At 40.0% G+C, this 19,348-nt stretch overlaps 1 protein-coding gene across 1 annotated transcript in view; it reads right to left on the bottom strand.

Moving 5' to 3' along the window:
• The window catches only part of LOC145439505 (exocyst complex component 2-like), a 276,760-nt gene that overhangs the window by 141,696 nt on the left and 115,716 nt on the right, over positions 1-19,348 (bottom strand). The window lies entirely within an intron of this gene.

Here is a 19,348-nt window from a genome sequence, read left to right as displayed (position 1 = left end):
AAAGGACGGTTAAGTTTTTCAAGACGTGGCCTTTCAAAATAAGGACAAATCTTAGAAATAAGGACGGTATGGCAACCCTGATGATATGACTAGGTGAATATCGAGGAGTTGTTGACTCAGGTTTCTGTTACATCGGGTTTTCGAGATATTCATTTAACATGTTCAATTTATCAGGGATAGGGAGTAAGAGAGAGAGAGAGAGAGAGAAAGAGAGAGAGAGAAAGAGAGAGAGAAAGAGAGAGCGAGGAGAGATAGAGAATGACAGACGTAGCGTTTACAACTATACGTTTGAAGAACGCGGCATCAGAGGTTTTCTGCAAAGAATTACATTTCTCCGTAATGGTTAACCCACATGTTCCGGAAGCAATTTAAATGATTTTAATAGATCTCAGCGACTATATGTTGACTATAACCGGACGATTGCTGCTTATGACGCGATGCTAACTACTATCATTCGGCACTGACTGTACTACGCGGTCAACTTTCTTTAATTATGACTTGAGACTTATAAAACATGAGGATGTTATGAGGTCAACATTGTAGGATAGGCTATTTCAACGAAATGCAGTCGCAATCTAAAATACACCATAGCCTATGACTGTTTTGTTGGAAATTAACGGAAAAAGCTGCTTACGAATCAGGTCAAGAATTACTGCAAGCACTGCTGTTACGAATCATGTTAAGAACCACTTCAATCACTGCGGTACGCTTACTACAGCGAAATGAACACTGACATACTACAACTCTGTCTCGAAACTACCTTCGATCACCGTGACTCAAGGTATTTGCCAGTTTGAAATACGTGACAAAGTGTCAATGGCGTTCATCTCGTGAAGCTTGCGCTGCAAGAAATTCTGCACTCGCGCAGCTTGTAAATATTTCTTTTATGATTGATAGGTAACGTTATTTCTTGCTGAAACCGGATAAGTGTGTGGTGAGTAGATAACTTTCGAAAGACGGCTGGCAAAGTATGGCATAAATCCAAGTCGTGACTCTATGCGACGCCGTCCACGCTTGATCCGATCTTCTGGTTGTTTTTGTCAAATTTATGATGTAACAGGTCGAACGCCTTTCATAAACGCGAACCTAAAGTGAAAGAACTACAAATGTAGATTACAATTTCGACACAATCTTTGAACGCATAGAATTAGTTTGCTAAAATCAATTCTTTGGATTGTGCGAACCCCTGACAAGTTCTGGTTCCTGTGAACACGAACGTGAACACGACCCTATGACGTCATGTGACGTCATATTGCTAAATCCAATCCCACATTTCAGCGAAGTAGTATATTAATGTACAATGTACAGTAAACGATACCTAGCGAAGACTTGGGCCACTACGCGACAATGCTGACGTAAAGGCCGACTTTTTAAGCACCACCAAATTTATCAACTGGAACGAGCAAATACGATAATAATTCTATAAAATCCATATCTTCTGTCGCTTTGCCAACAATTTCGACGACAACTTGCAAGGGAATATAAGCTTACGCCTTAACGGTCTAGGCTTGACCGAAACAATGTATTCTGCGTCTGACTATTGATACATTGATGTTGATCGGAGTGTCAAACGGTTGTCTATACTTGCTACCGATATTACCTCATAAACAAGTTATACAGTGACCAACACCCCAATCGCACAGCAATCAAATCATGCTGGATCCCGTACGTCTGCTAGATTTTTTACAATAGACAACGTTGTCTTCTTCATATCGTTTTCATTAGTTGATTGAATAAGCATAATTCGCTGACTACCTAGGTACATATGTAGGGTATTTCGTTCTTAATCTCGTGGGACTGCGGGCCAAGCTCACATCAGAGAGTCACTAAATATTCACAATCGGAAAGCTGAATATTTCGCGCAAACTTTAGTAACGAAGCAAGTAAAATTACTGAAATTCGCAATGTGCATGTTCGTTTAGTGTTGCATTTCGTTATGCTGCCAGCGCCAAGCACAGAATGGTACGAAGATGAAATGCAAAGAATTTCAACCAAAGATGTTATAATGACGTGGAAAATTGCATTATATGAAAAATGTTCATATTGCAGAATATATACACCCACGGTAAACGAAAGCAGACCATACCTCAGACATACACCATGGTATAATTCAAACAACATTTTAATGCAAATGATGCTTGTACGTAGGAGGAAGGAATAATAACGCGATATAATTCTGAGTTAGGTGCTGTTTTCGTGTTCCACCTTTTGGGTGTGAATGTACACTCTTTTTGCTAAGAGCGTAAGAACGAACATAGCTAGTACGTTTATATTACTCATCAACAATTGGAGCAGGCTTAAATTGTATATCACGGATGTCTATGTCGGTATAGGGCAAGGGTGGGCAAACTTTTTGTCTCGCGGGCCGCATTCAACATCTGAATCCATTCGCGGGCCACACTATCATAAATTGAGATTTTTAGCCAAAACCCAATATTTTTATTCAATTATATAGTGACCGAGGAAATATGAATATAATATAAATTTAAACAAACTAAATATACGCGTCTTATAAGCTGGTCGTCCTCAATAACCAATTTGTCAAAATTAGCGCTGATAGTCGCTTGTGCCGATTGTTGCAACTGGATGGAAATTTGAATTTGCGGGCAACGATCTGCTCTTAGATGTGCTGATTCTACTTAAGATGTACCTCAAGGACACACTATGCTGACAGCATCATAACCAGGGCTGTGGAGTCGGTAAATTTTACCACCGACTCCAACTCCGACTCCGAATCCACACATTTCCAATGGACCGACTCCGACTCCGACTCCTGAGTCTTTAAACGTACAGACTCCGACTCCTGAGTCTTTAAACGTACAGACTCCGACTCCTGAGTCTTTAAATCTACCGACTCCGACTCCGACTCCAACCCCGACTCCAACAGTATTGCCAATTTCCTTCGAAAATTATATGCCACAGTGACGGTTAAATGACTATCATATAACCCTTAAACATATGCAAACAGATGATTAACGATGGCATGCAAAATTGTTTCATTGTGGCACAGCTCGAATTATTCACTATGCACGAAATATTTCTTTTCTAAATATCCTTCCTTTCTCATATTTTTTCACTTTTATAACGAGGACTCTCTAACAACAACCAATAGTATTTATGAATCATTCAAACACGACATATATCCCATCCTGTCTAATTAAAATGTAAATAAAACAATCGAAGTGTGACTCTTGTGTATGAGTCAGCAACTAATACGGAGATGCATCTTACTAATTTTCTTATTACACACTGTACTGATTACAAGCACACACACACTCACTACTAATAGAAATTGGTCATAAACGAAATTTAGGAAGTAGTCAAAGAGTATATGTCTAGTCTACATGCACTTAGTCAAGTATTGAAGGACTAGGACTTGCAGCCTTTCTTAATCATTTGTTCGACCCAAGCAGCTAAGCTACACTACAAATAATTTTAATGTTGTCTAGTGGGCTGGGGAGGAGCGTTTGGTTATATTTACATCAATTTTACAACCAGGCGATATATTTGTTCTGTCACAATATTATGGTATAATTCTAAAAATCGCATCAATTTGTGACTGCATCGCGAAGATGCATATTGCTCCTTTCTTCCTCTATACAACTGAATTGTAATTTGCAAATAACGTCCAATTTTATCTATGTCAAGGTGGGCCAACCTTTTCGGCCAAAGGGTCACCTGAAATTTACGAACCATTTCGTGGGCAACTTGAATGTTGATAACCTTTTTATTAGTCGTCCTATAGGAACGAACCGAATTAGGTAGCATTGAAAACAAGACATATATAAATACGCTTTAAAATTGATATCAATTATGTCATGAAAATTCCGTCTGCAACTGTACGGTGTGCAGTCATGCCCTGGTCGCGCGAAGCACGAATATTTTTGAAGGTAATGAATGAATTCGATCAATAAATATATTACTTGTACATATGGGGTCGCCTCTGTAGAGCAATAGGTTCATTTGGCAAGGACAGGATTACTTGGCGTTTTAGACATAGCAATATCGACGGTTTCGGTGATCATGCCTCTGTCATTTTGTGCAAATGTTTCATCGCCAACGATCTCGCTTCGAGCGCACAAGCGAAGTCGCATGTTGCACGACACGTCATCTCCTAATTGCGAGTATAGTTGGACTCAATTCTGTAAATTATGCGTATTTATAATTTCCAGGAGGGGTTCCAATACTAAATGCAAGAAATGTGACAATAAATCATGCGAAGTGCTAAAAAAAATTTCAAGTCAAATAAATCTGCTACGGAATATTCTACTTTATGGTCATATACAAAGATCTGCAATGAATGTGGCTGGCCCCTGGTTACGCCAATGCGTCAAAACTGATGTTTAGTCATCGTCAAATTTCGCGGTCAGGCTAATCAAATTTTGGTTGGCCTTGCAATTTTACCTGATGTTGAATCTAATTTCGAGATTAACTTTGCAGGCCACACAAAAAACCTTCTCGCGGGCTACATTTGGGCTGCGGGGCAAGGTTTGGTCGCCCCTGATCAGTATCGTTACTAATAACAGTGATTGATGGTACAGAAAAATCCTATTATAGTTATTATTAGTAATTTAAATATACCTTTGCAATTGTTTTCATGATAAAGAAGTTGGAGTCGGAGTCGAAGTCGGGGTCATTTTCACAAACTCCGACTCCAGTCAGTATTTTTACCCCGACTCCGACTCCAGCCACCACAGTTTTCACGACTCCGGCTCCATCAAGCTAAAATTAGCCAAACTCCGACTCCGACTCCACCGACTCCGACTCCACAGCCCTGATCATAACCATGTTACTTTTAAAATAAGTTTCTACAATTTATTTATAATATCAAAATAAAACACCTCTACACATATCGAAGACGAATCCACCTAACACACGCGAAAATTCGTTTTACCAAGCACAGCACTAAAAGTAATAAACTTGCTGGAGTTTCAAATTCAAAATCACGCTCGTGAACCGAATTATGTCATTTCTGTTTTGACTTTCTGTGATGTTTGACAAGCGAAACCTTTAAAAATGCGTGGGGCTTCAGGTCAAGCTGTTGCGGTAGCAACAAAAATACGAAGTAAACATCATAAAGTAAGACTATGACTTATTATCATTGTCATGATTTTTAGCACGCGTTTAATCAATATTTTTCCTAATGGTTTCGCGGGGCGCACACAACGGTTTTGCGGGCCGCATGCGGCCCGCGGGCCGTAGTTTGCCCACCCCTGGTATAGGGCGTAGTGCAGTGGTTCTCAACTGGGGGTCCGCGTAGCATTATCATGGGGTTCACGAACCCTCTAAATTTAAAAATGATTTATAACATGATTTGTAATTTTTAATAATAGGTAAATCACGATGCAGTTTCGTTTCACCCGCTAAAACTTCAGGACTCACATTGACAGCATGGCCGTCTGAGATTATTATCAATCATTATCAATTCAAGGCATTTCAGATGCGCTTCTCTTTTAGGCCTTGTGCACCACGACATGGATATTGTACAGTTCACTGTCATTGTCATTTTCAGTATCTTCGACTTCTTGCATCGTTCTTCAACCGCTTCGTAATCGATCACTCTTCATTTCACTCTCCCATGCATTCAACTTCGGGTCTCGGATGCCGATTTTTGCAGCGCGGCTTACTGTGTTTCTGGGCTTTTCTCAAGACACTGTTAGTACAGCGAGATGAAACATCCTACTATGCAGACGCATATTAATTCGTGTCAAAGTGACAATAAACTACTGATAGAAACATGTTGTGGTTGATGGGTGTTTTGATGCAGTTTGTGGAAAAAATAGTAAGTTGCAGTAGTAAGGTCAACCAGGGGGATTTCGAAATGTTTGCAAATCATCCTGGGTTTGAAATCGTCAGTGTCAGCAAATCAGTGAACAGTAGTTTGAAATAGAATTCCTGAAGTTTCTTTTCTTAATCTGGCCCAGTAACGTAGGGTTACCATACGTCCTCTTTTAAGAGGATTTGTCCTCTTTTTTGACTTTTTTGAAAGTGTCCTCGGAGGACGCCCTTTTGTCCTCTTTTTTGAGATTTTGTCCTCTTTTTTGAAAATTTAGGTCACATTTAGAGCAAAATGCGAGTGATATGCCGTAAATTAGCACAGAAGTGACGCTCCGGCGGGTATTTCGGAGTGAAAAACGGTGATCTGAGCTCTGAGCGAAAAGTTGACTTTTTTTTTAGTCAACCACCTAGCAATATGGAGAAGAAAACGGTATTTTGAGCTCTGAGCGAAAATTTCACCTTTTTTTTTTAGTCAACCGCTCACAAAGTGGGAAAAATTCACCAATTTTTGAGAATTCTGCTCCGGTTTTGCAAGTCTCAAATTTCTGAAAAAGTGTCCTCTTTTTAGATTTCCAAAATATGGTAAGCCTACATTAACGGGATTGAAACATCGCAACGGAATCCAATTTCATCTGTAGGCTAATATACATTACCACTTTTTGAAGAGCTTCTTGGAGGTAAAGAACTTCAATTTGCAATTAAATAGCATATTCATATTGAAATAAACCCGAATATTTTCAGATGACACTCGTCAGGAGTAATCGACAGCAACTAGTATATAACTGTAAAGAACATTGTATATCAACAAACGTATCACAAAATATGACGTCACCAGCATCCAATTTCGAATGAGAGAGCGTTCAATGTAGCCTACTGTATTAATTTGGTACACGAACTCCTTCTGTTGACAGAGTTTTGGTTGGTGTATTTTGATAAAAGTCGACTCCAAGGTACACAAATGGACGTGTGAATGGACCCTCCCGACGAAGAAAAGTCTGTCGTCTCCATAATTATTCGCACAAATCGGAATATCCAACAGATGTTTGCTGATGGCAGAATTATGACCTTTGATCGCTCAGCGTCAAGCTTGAGCGGATGAGTTGAGGGTGAGCTTTTCACCGAGCGTGATGCAGGTGTTTTGATAAATCTGAGGACATGCTGATTTATGCGTTCCTGCAAACGCTCTGACGTTCTTCCCACGTACCCACAATCACAGTGGCACTTATATTCGCACATTTCATTACTTTGTTGAAGTGCAGGGAGCACGTCTTAGCGTGTTTGCGTGTTGCGAGTGATTATCAGGTGTTCAATTAACCAATTTTTAAGATTGCAGCTTGTGCAATAAATGTACATACGACTCACGAACTATACTCGTACGCTCAAGATGCAATGTCCTTATAAATTGGTTGAATTAAGGTGGGCATTCGCTTTAAACGTCACCGGGCGCGCTCGGATTTTTCAATTCATTATGGTAACTTATAAGTAGCTTTCAATCTGATTTTACCAGGTTCTTTTGAAAGAATTGCATATGGGAGTTGTATCCTGCAATGTTATTCGATTTTTCACATCACACAAGAACCGATCTCAATAGATGTGATTATCAGTTGTTCAATTATCGAATATTTAAGATTGCAGCTTGTGCAGTGAATGTAAATACGACTCACCAACTATACTCGCACGCCCAAGATACAATGTCGTTATAATTGGTTGATTTAAGGTGGGTATTCGCTTCAAACGTCACCGGGCGCGCTTGGATTTTTCCATTCGTTATGGTAACTTATAAGTAGCTTTCAATCTGATTTTACCAGGTTCTTTTGAATGAATTGCATATGGGAGTTGTATCCTGCAATGTTATTCGATTTTTCACATCACACAAGAACCGATCTCAATAGATGTGATTATCAGGTGTTCAATTATCGAATATTTAAGATCGTAGGTCGTCTAGTAAATGTCCGTGCGACTCACGAACTACCTGAACGCCCAAGATACAGTGACATTGTATATTGGTAGAATTAAGGTGGGTATTCGCTACAAACGTCACCGGGCGCGCTCGGATTTTTCCATTCATTATGGTAACTTATAAGTAGCTTTCAATCTGATTTTACCAGGTTCTTTTGAAAGAATTGCATATGGGAGTTGTATCCTGCAATATTATTCGATTTTTCACATCACTCAAGAACCGATCTCAATAGATGTGATTATCAGGTGTTCAATTATCGAATATTTAAGATTGCAGCTTGTGCAGTGAATGTAAATACGACTCACCAACTATACTCGCACGCCGAAGATACAATGTCGTTATAATTGGTTGATTTAAGGTGGGTATTCGCTTCAAATGTCACCGGGCGCGCTCGGATTTTTCCATTCATTATGGTAACTTATAAGTAGCTTTCAATCTCATTTTACCAGGTTCTTTTGAAAGAATTACATATGGGAGTTGTATCCTGCAGTGTTATTCGATTTTTCACATCACACAAGAACCGATCTCAATAGATGTGATTATCAGGTGTTCAATTATCGAATATTTATGATTGCAGCTTGTGCAGTGAATGTATATACGACTCACCAACTATACTCGCGCGCCCAAGATACAATGTCGTTATAATTGGTTGAATTAAGGTGGGTATTCGCTACAAACGTCACCGGGCGCGCTCGGATTTTTCCATTCATTATGGTAACTTATAAGTAGCTTTCAATCTGATTTTACCAGGTTCTTTTGAAAGAATTGCATATGGGAGTTGTATCCTGCAATATTATTCGATTTTTCACATCACTCAAGAACCGATCTCAATAGATGTGATTATCAGGTGTTCAATTATCGAATATTTAAGATTGCAGCTTGTGCAGTGAATGTAAATACGACTCACCAACTATACTCGCACGCCGAAGATACAATGTCGTTATAATTGGTTGATTTAAGGTGGGTATTCGCTTCAAATGTCACCGGGCGCGCTCGGATTTTTCCATTCATTATGGTAACTTATAAGTAGCTTTCAATCTCATTTTACCAGGTTCTTTTGAAAGAATTGCATATGGGAGTTGTATCCTGCCATGTTATTCGATTTTTCACATCACACAAGAACCGATCTCAATAGATGTGATTATCAGGTGTTCAATTATCGAATATTTAAGATCGTAGCTCGTCCAGTAAATGTACATGCGACTCACGAACTACTTATGCGCCCAAGATACAATGTCGTTATAATTGGTTGAATTAGGGTGGGTATTCGCTTCAAACGTCACCGGGCGCGCTCGGATTTTTCCATTCATTATGGTAACTTATAAGTAGCTTTCAATCTCATTTTACCAGGTTCTTTTGAAAGAATTACATATGGGAGTTGTATCCTGCAGTGTTATTCGATTTTTCACATCACACAAGAACCGATCTCAATAGATGTGATTATCAGGTGTTCAATTATCGAATATTTATGATTGCAGCTTGTGCAGTGAATGTATATACGACTCACCAACTATACTCGCGCGCCCAAGATACAATGTCGTTATAATTGGTTGAATTAAGGTGGGTATTCGCTTCAAACGTCACCGGGCGCGCTCGGATTTTTCCATTCATTATGGTAACTTATAAGTAGCTTTCAATCTGATTTTACCAGGTTCTTTTGAAAGAATTGCATATGGGAGTTGTATCCTGCAATGTTATTCGATTTTTCACATCACACAAGAACCGATCTCAATAGATGTGATTGTCAGGTGTTCAATTATCGAATATTTAAGATCGTAGGTCGTCCAGTAAATGTACATGCGACTCACGAACTACCTGAACGCCCAAGATACAGTGACATTGTATATTGGTAGAATTAAGGTGGGTATTCGCTACAAACGTCACCGGGCGCGCTCGGATTTTTCCATTCATTATGGTAACTTATAAGTAGCTTTCAATCTGATTTTACCAGGTTCTTTTGAAAGAATTGCATATGGGAGCTGTATCCTGCAATGTTATTCGATTTTTCACATCACACAAGAACCGATCTCAATAGATGTGATTATCAGTTGTTCAATTATCGAATATTTAAGATTGCAGCTTGTGCAGTGAATGTAAATACGACTCACCAACTATACTCGCACGCCCAAGATACAATGTCGTTATAATTGGTTGATTTAAGGTGGGTATTCGCTTCAAACGTCACCGGGCGCGCTCGGATTTTTCCATTCGTTATGGTAACTTATAAGTAGCTTTCAATCTGATTTTACCAGGTTCTTTTGAATGAATTGCATATGGGAGTTGTATCCTGCAATGTTATTCGATTTTTCACATCATACAAGAACCGATCTCAATAGATGTGATTATCAGGTGTTCAATTATCGAATATTTAAGATCGTAGCTCGTCCAGTATATGTACATGCGACTCACGAACTACTTATACGCCCAAGATACAATGTCGTTATAATTGGTTGAATTAAGGTGGGTATTCGCTTCAAACGTCACCGGGCGCGCTCGGATTTATCCATTCATTATGGTAACTTATAAGTAGCTTTCAATCTGATTTTACCAGGTTCTTTTGAAAGAATTGCATATGGGAGTTGTATCCTGCAATGTTATTCGATTTTTCACATCACACAAGAACCGATCTCAATAGATGTGATTATCAGGTGTTCAATTATCGCATAAACTATATTCGTTCGATATAAATTATACAACAGGGTTGCTAAAGCGGAGATTTGCACAATGTTATCATTGAGACGTCCAAGAAAGAGATCCGTTGCTATTAGATTTATGTACTAACACTACGACAACGTAAGCCGTGATCATTCCGTTTGCGGTCAAATAATTTGTGATGTTTAATGGAGGACCAGTGAAATGTGTAATCAGTGAATGAATGGTTACTCTCACAAGTGACAGCGGCGTATCGCGAACAATCCGAACATGCACGAGATACGGTCATTTAATCGACACTATGTAGCCTACTTGATGACTTGAAATTGACTCGTAAATTTTGCACCGAGTCACGAGTCAATCCACAATTCTGAAGTGTCGCGTCGCGTCAAGTCAAGTCATTTTTTCAATGGAACCCGAGTCAAGTCAATTCATACGAAAAATTTGACTCGGTCTTACTCGAGTCAAGTCATGACTCGAGTCATCCCAACACTATGTTTTGCAATCATGATACGTGCTGTCTTGGACAGAGATATTTTTACGGCAAAGATAACTTTACTGATTTACGTCGATTGTGGAATCCTCGTGACAGTAGGCCCTTTTATAGAGTAGCTATGGCACTAAAAATCGATTCAAATGTTTGCTACGGTGCATGCGTTTTAATAACTATCGCAATCGTCCAGAAAGACAGCAAAATGACGGGTTAGCGTATATTTGAGATGTATGGGAAGCATTCGACATTAATCTTCGCAATGTGTACATATACAAGGCAGCATTGATTGTGGATGAACAGTTGGTTGGATATCGAGGCAAAATTCCTTGCATAGCATTCATGCCACGAAACCAAGGATGTATGGAGTAACGTTATTTTGGCTGTGTGAAGCCACATCAGGTTTAGCTCTCAATGGCATGACTTATTCCGGAAAAACATCCGGCTCTGCCCCCCCCCCCCCCAGAAATTTGACAGATGATATAGTAATGAGCTTGTGTTCTGTTTTGTCGGCGAGATATACCTGTGGACAGATATGTCACATCTTATGGTCTAGTTTGCATTCTATTCCATCAGAATATTACATTGGTAGGACCAGTAATGGCTAGTTGGCGTGAAATTCCATCACAGCTAAAATCGGCAGGGGGAAGAGAGGTGGAAGTACTGAAGCGTTTTATGACCATTTGAATAATATTCTGCTATTGTCATATGCACCAAATCGAAAAAAGAATGTCCTGATGATGTCTTCATCACATTCTTCTGGTTACATAACCGAGTTTCACAGGAAACCAACAGTTACCATGGATTACAACAAGCATAAAGGTGGAGTTGACACTCTTGCGGAAAATTGTGAAGAATTCAATTGCTTGAGGAATATAAATCGTAGGCCGATGGTTAAAAATTACAATGTGATAAATGTTGCCACTAAAATTGCATTTCTCCGAATGAGAGGCAATGCGAAAAGTAACAAAAAGACAGATTTCCTCGAACAACTTATATTTCAGCTTGCCCAGCCGTATGTCAACAAAAGAAGATTGTCAGAAGAAACGAAACTTCTTGCCTTAAAGTTGGGGTTCATCGATGCTTCTACTTTAAGCAATTTCCATCCCACAGTTCATGATATCAAACGAGGAAGATGCTACAGATGTACAAAGCATACTCGATCCGCCTGTGACACTTGCAACCGACAAGTCTGCCCAAAACACAGGAAACTTCAGAAGAACGAATATTGCTCGGAATGAACAATTTGTCTTACCGGTAGCCTACTAATCTATGTTTCGTTGTTCATGTGTTTGAAATATACGTAGTACACATTGTATGGTATGGTATGGAACGGAATGGGAATGTTTCATACTCCATACCATACTTGACAATTTTCCATACCATAGCAACATTCTTCCATGCCATACTTGATACTTTTTCCATACTTTCGCAACTTGCCCAACCTCCCAAGTGATAATCTATTTTTGATGTGTGGAAATATTCCAGCGTTTACTTTTTAATGATTTTGGATGGAATTACTATTTAAACAGCCCTGATGCACCAATGATATCCTCAGTTTATTTATATCGTATGTCCTCAGCGATGTAGGTTGCCTACATAATAATCGAAGACGGAACGTATAATATATGCACACAGGATCAGTTGGAAATCACAACAGAATCTCAGGACATGTAAATCTAGTGTGGTAACGCACTGCTAGCAGTAACATCATCTACAAAATTACATAGAACAAAGATCCTGTCAAATTATAAGATAGGTTCCGAACCCTTTTTCTTCATTCAACACAACCTGAAATAGATATTTATACCCTTCAAAATTGCTCCTCTAATAAAATTTGGTAGGACTTTGTTTTGTAAAGACTTGCTATTGGTGAAAGTTAAGACCCCCAGAATCGAATGAACTGCATGGTAACCGTAAATGTGGCGCCGCCGTAAAATGTATATGTAAGGTTAGCCGACGGAAAAATAGAAAATATTTGAAATTTTTCCAAATGTACCGAGGTAGCATCGATTTACATGTGTAAAGTCCGAATATAATGCATGGGTCGGATAAACTTCCTGGTGTTGACGAACTTATGCGTGGTAGATATAAGCCGCCATAAGCTAGACTTTCGCACGCTACTATAACTCGAACAGAAAGAAATATGTCATTTCATCAGTAGCGAGTCCGGCTATGCTATCAATTATAGCGATTCCACGATATCCCGTGAATACATATTCATATACATATGATCTCATATTATAACGAATCAGGTGATTTCAATCACACCATTTCGCATAGGAATGAATAGCAACCTATATGAGGGAGATCGCGTGTCGCTGTGCAATCGATTCTCGATAATTGGAGGCACTGATAATACGAATGCTGAACTGCAAATGAGCTAAGAAATATTAGAGATATTATCGGAATTTCATACAGAGTTTTATAAACGTGGTTAATATTGTAAAGATTTTTTCCAAGTGAGTCTATTCCTAACAAGAAGCCCCTAAATCCACCACAAGTTGGGAATTCCCCACCGGTCGGAAACACCTGCATTAGAATATATCTTCAAATATAATTTTGTATCACTACAATCATTCTGCGACAGCTGATCAAATGTCCATTTCCCCCGCCAATTTGTGGGTCACACTCATTTCCATAGCCAACTTCAGGGTGTCCAGCTGTCCACTGTCCATTATATCAGAGATTATCAGACTTCATTACGTTACATTGCGTGTTGTAGGCCGGCATATCGTAACCTCGGTCCAACACAAGCTACATATTTTTAAATTAAAAAAATGGCTATGTCAAATAGATATTAGATATGATGATCATCCTCTCAAAGCGCAGAAAAATAAAGCGAGATGCAATTTGTAACGCGACAGCGGTCGAATATCATTAGATTAAATAATTATCAATAATAATATTTTCATTCATATGGGTATCGCCCAACTTTGTTGTCTTCAAATAGATGTCGACCGAGATGGGTGAGTCATGAACCACAATTTGAGATATGAACATAGACAGTGAACGATTTTCTGTGGTTTGCAATCAATTTGACAAATCTAAAGTAGCATTATTGTTATGGTTCTGGCAAAACTGTCAAAGTATGGAAAAAGTATTGAAGTATGGAAAAAACGTTCCGCACCATACCATACTTTGACTTTTCCATACTCCATACCGAAATGTCGTTCCATACCATACCATAGCCTACTTCCATACCATACCATACCATGCCCTGGTAGTACAGCATCGCATTGAAGTATATCTGTATTTTATCTGAGAGCTATTAAGGTGACTTACATTTCAATAGCGCTATTTTGTGAAATACCCATCACTGCTGAAACTTCATTCTCAAATCGGAAATTGACAAACCCATAAATACCCTTAACCTGCATTATACTGTGGTTTTACATTAATGCCGTGGGGAATATATGTTGTACATATACGTACTTTAGTCCGTTTGACTTGGCAAGAAAGAAATTATAAACCAATATCGTGGAACTTCATAATGTGTCGTATTTTTGCCACACACTTGAGATACATCGGTCACACTACAGTAGTCAGGGTGTTTTTGTTTTATTGTTTTATTGACACAACAACAGTGGCGCTTTTCATGCGCCCCTTCGTCTGTACGGCCGACTTTTTTGGCGCGGCTCACCTACATCTGGGCTTTTCAATGCACTGCGACTGCGGTGAGGTCAGCGATGAGGAGCCCAGAGAAACCTCCGACACATAGAAGTTGGTCCGAACCGGGATTCGAACCACTGCCATTGGTGTCGTGACGCTGGTGCTTAACCAACTGCGCCACTCGCTTCCCCTAGTAGTCAGGGTGAAATTTCAGCCAAAGCACGAGTACCGCAGTGTACGATAAATGTGAATTACTAGGCCTATATCATATTACGGTCTTAGCTATTATTCATTCATGTCGATGTAGCACACGAAATAATACAACGAATGATTATTGGTCACTGAAGCTATATGCGTAGGCGAATTTACTTGATCAAACCGGGTTAAATCCATAAAAACTGAACAATGAAACAATGTAAATAGCCTATGCCTACCCAAGAAGCCTTAAAGACACGGGCAACAATAAAGTGGGTGAAAGCACGCATTTCGGTGGTTAAATCAACCCCAATGAAAATATGTCCTACACGACCTACAGTTAGACAGAGCAGAGAAATTCTCCACTGCCCATACAGTGATCGGTATAGTGATTCGACTGGATTCTTAACAAGGAAGCAGACTTGCCGCACCCCTGCCTGTTTAACCAGGCTTCTGGCCGACACAGACTTAAAACTTCAACAGTCAAGTTTTGAGTAAGCGCTTAGCGCGGATTGAATCCCAAACTTCATATATGTCTGACAAAAGGTGTAATCACTAAAAATTCACCCCAAATGCCAATGCTTGAGGTGTGTATTTTATGGTATGGGTGTATAGGGGTGTATTTGGCTCATTCGCACTCACTAGCTTAGGTGTAAATGAAAAATTTAGTAACAGAGAGGTGTGATGAATCGAACACACCCTACGCCAGGGTGTGAATTGCAAAAACACCATTTTCGTTTACAGTGTATATTGTACGGCCAGATGTATTTTAAACACATGTCTTCTTTGAGATACATTCGTAATGAGATACATACATTCGTAACATTATACGTGATATCTGAGGCAAATCATTCGTTGCAATACTATTGTATATATGTGGATGCTGGCAGGCAAGAGCTTACGCATAACCGTTGCATTGGATACCACTGTTAAGTTGAGTATACATAAGGCACAGCTTACCAGGTATTCAGGCTTACAACTCTAGCAGGCTATAAAAACGCACATTTCCGGCTTACAACTCTAGCAGGCTATAAAAACGCACATTTCCCTACTAAAAATTGCGTTGGTGATTTTACTTCTTCAACTTCATGATTTTTTAGACTTAATCATGCGTCCCCTATTGGTCGCAGAAATTATCATTTGGCCGTTCATCCGTTGGTGGTATACCAAACCTTTCATTTTGAATATAGCGGAATGAATAATGCTTATGAATGAAACAATACCATCGGTGATTTTAAGCAGTGTTCTGTAAGTTCAGGTATAGCCAGCACCGTAACTGCCGCACCCCAAACCCCCCAATTGGGGGGGGCCCGAGCTCGAAGGGGGCCTAAAATTATTTCGTTAATTAGCATAAATCATAGAGTATTTTTTGAAAATTTATGCAATTTTCCAAAATTTTTTCGCGCTGCGCGCGAATTCAAGTATCCATTTATCTTTATTATTGGGTATTGCGCCATTACCGCGACGCGACCCACCAATGTTTGGGGCCATATAACATGCGACTCCAAGAAGTGTGCAAGAACGATCGGCAGCGAGAAAACCTTGGCCGAAAGGGTCTACGCCCTTCTGCTGACCAAAGACTTCGTTATATATACAAAATACATATAGGTTTAATTGTCCATAGGCGCCTAAATGACTGGCGCCGAATGTTCCTGTCTTTGCAATCTGAACCTCACAAGTCAAATACCCTCTCGCTGGGAAAAATTTTATGCCAGTGAAGAAATACCAATTTGAAATCGTGTGCCTCTCTTAGTTTAGAAGCCTACGTTTGGGCGATTCGATATTTTTTGATATAGCATGCAGACTAGAAGTCATGAAATAATATAATGTAACGAAGTCATATCAACGGGTCCGCCGGCCCGAAGATGTTTAATTATTATTTACGGGCCCTCCCGTTTTCAAGACACTTCACTCAGCTTTACCGGTAAATCTAATTACGTGGGTAGAGAGGACAATAAATTGATAGCATAATATATGCAATCGCAGATCTGATTGACCGATTTTATCATAAATTATCGAAAATTTTCGCGCATGGCGCTGGCTCACATTACAGTGCAGATGATTTCGTGACAAACGCGAACAACGTGATGGAGGGGTCGTTTCATCACCCTATGGGAGCCCAGGACACACCTTTTTGGGGGCCTGACGAGGTTCTGTTTCGTTCCTGCCAACGGGTATACGCCCGAAGATGTTTAATTATTTTTGACTGGTCCTACCTTTTCAAACACACCACACTCAGCTCTACCGGCAAATCTGATTTCGTGAGCAGAGAGAAGATAAAGATTGATAACAATCTATATGCAATTCCCGATCATACTGACCGATTCAGTCATGAATTCTACAAATTTCCCGCGCTTCGCGCGCTTAGGCGTCAAAAGCCGATTCACTAAATAAACTCCCAACGCATATGAAAAATAGCGGTAAACAGGGTATCGCCGGAGGGGGGTCTGGGGGGCTTCGCCCCCCAGAAGTTCGGTCTATAACCCTATGGGGGGCCCACGACCAAAGTTTTTTTGGGGGGCCTGACGAAGTGCTGTTACGGCCCTGGGTATAGCGGTATAGGAATGTGACTAACACTCGTGTGCCGCGTTCGTCCGTATCATCATTATTGCTGTCCCTTTGTTATGTATTTCGGTTGGATAAAAATTAAGACTTTATCTCATTTCGAACAATGCGATCGCTATATTAAAGGTCATGCGAGGAAACCAGTGCCTGTCCACATATATATCTCTGTCCACTTCTGTCTTCTCCGATTTTGTCACTTTTGTAGACTGAAAACACGGTAAATATCAAGTTTCAAATCCCCGCACGTACGTTCATACACCGCTCATCCACCCTTTCATATGGCACCGGTAGCATTGTATAATCTTCTATTCAGAACAATATTGCGTTACGCTGCAAAGCATTCTTATAATGGGGTTGAAAGCAATAGAACTCGCTATTGCTTTGGCGATCAATACTGTATAGAGGTCGGTCAGATTGTATTTGGATATAGGCTTGTTTGATGTGACATATGATATACCATTATACAATGAGAAGTTATCAGAAATAGTTCGATAATGAAAGGAGACGCTTGACGTCCGAAAAATTAGTCTAGTGGTAACGTGGAGTGGTACCTACACCGCAAATGCTATCTGAAGGGTTACAATAACTTTCAGCATGCACGATTTGGAGTATGGGTTCAACGAAATAGAATTACGATATCGGCAATATTTTGCAGCTAAATTAGTTGATATCACTATATATTGAGGCACGAAATTAGCTAGTTTAGACAGAGAGTATAGAACAAGCTATTCAACATGTTCAATATCTCACAGCAAACAGGGGCCATGCCCCATCTGTGGGACCGGTGTTTTCTTACCTCTTCTGTATGGCCGATTTAGTCAGGGGGTCAAATATATGATGTAAACGTTCAAATGCTGTCTTTACAAGGTTTCACAGAGGCAAACGTAGTCTCAAGCACCGAGATTGGCATACTGAACACGACTGCCATCCGAATAGGTTCGGAGTAAAAGATCTAGTGGACTACTACAGTCAATTCTCCTATAGTGATGGTGCTTTTAGCCTTACTGCGTGTTGCACTGGGTTCTGCTGCGATAATAGTTTAGCTCAGTGGTTCCCAACCGGGGAGGAATTCCCCCCTTGAGGGGAATTTTGCAATTTTTAGGGAGGAATTCCACCTTAGAATTGTAACGGATTTCGCAAATTGTTCATGTCCGAACTGTCATGTAGTCAACCAGTTATATCCGAACGTATGCTCCTTATGGCTGTTTTTTGTTTCCCGAAAGTATGTTCAAATGCTATTTGAAATCTCTTTTTAACATACAAATCCCCCCCCCCACACACACCCCTTTTTTACCTAGTTCAGATGTGCTGCAGTTCACAAGCAAATTCTGTAGGCCAGCGACCGCCTCTCAATCAAATATATCCTGAGTAAGCAAATGTCGTGATGCCGAATCTATCACAACAAGGCCTTTAGTAAAGTATATATCTTATATTTTCAAGTCAACATTTTCAGACACTGACAAAATATTCCAACGTCATCAATTCCAGTCAAAGAGATCGCCAGCCTTGCTTTATTTCTAGTGAGCAGCTGCCAGATCGGAAAAAGACATGGTAAACTTGGTGAAATGTTGCCGAAACGGAATGGGTGTCCTAAATTTCAATGAGCTCCAGCAGGGAATCTGATCACATGTATGTTATATATCAGGGCTGTAAGACAGTCACGAGGCTCCGAGTCACAAGTCAATCTCACTTTCATAGTTTTGACTCGAGTCAAGTCGAGTCATTTTGACTTCACGATTGAGTGAAGTCTGAGTCCAAGTCACCGAGTAGACGGTGGAGTCCGAGTCATGGTAAAGTCACACTCAATTCATCACTGTTTGGTGATATTGAATGATATGGATTTATGATATACTAATTTCCCTCACTTTGAGCAGTTTCTTGTCGCATTGTCAAGCACCAGGATCAATAGACGAAATTCCAACAGGGTGGTCACTTTACTGTTCTTCGAAATTACAATGAAATGTCGGTCTTGGCCGTTTTATAGTCTTGAGTCATGTGGCTTGGTTCCAGTCATGCGCAATCACTCGAGTTCAAGTTGAGTCAATACCCAGATTGTCTCGAGTCGAGTCGTTTCCGTATTTTGAGAAAATGACTCG

Source organism: Botryllus schlosseri, chromosome 5 (assembly GCF_051294905.1).
Source record: "Botryllus schlosseri isolate E-star chromosome 5, Bs_hap1, whole genome shotgun sequence".
Classification (NCBI taxonomy): domain Eukaryota; kingdom Metazoa; phylum Chordata; class Ascidiacea; order Stolidobranchia; family Styelidae; genus Botryllus; species Botryllus schlosseri.
The sequence above is the reverse complement of the archived record's forward strand: the minus strand, read 5'-3'. Positions and strand labels throughout refer to the sequence as shown.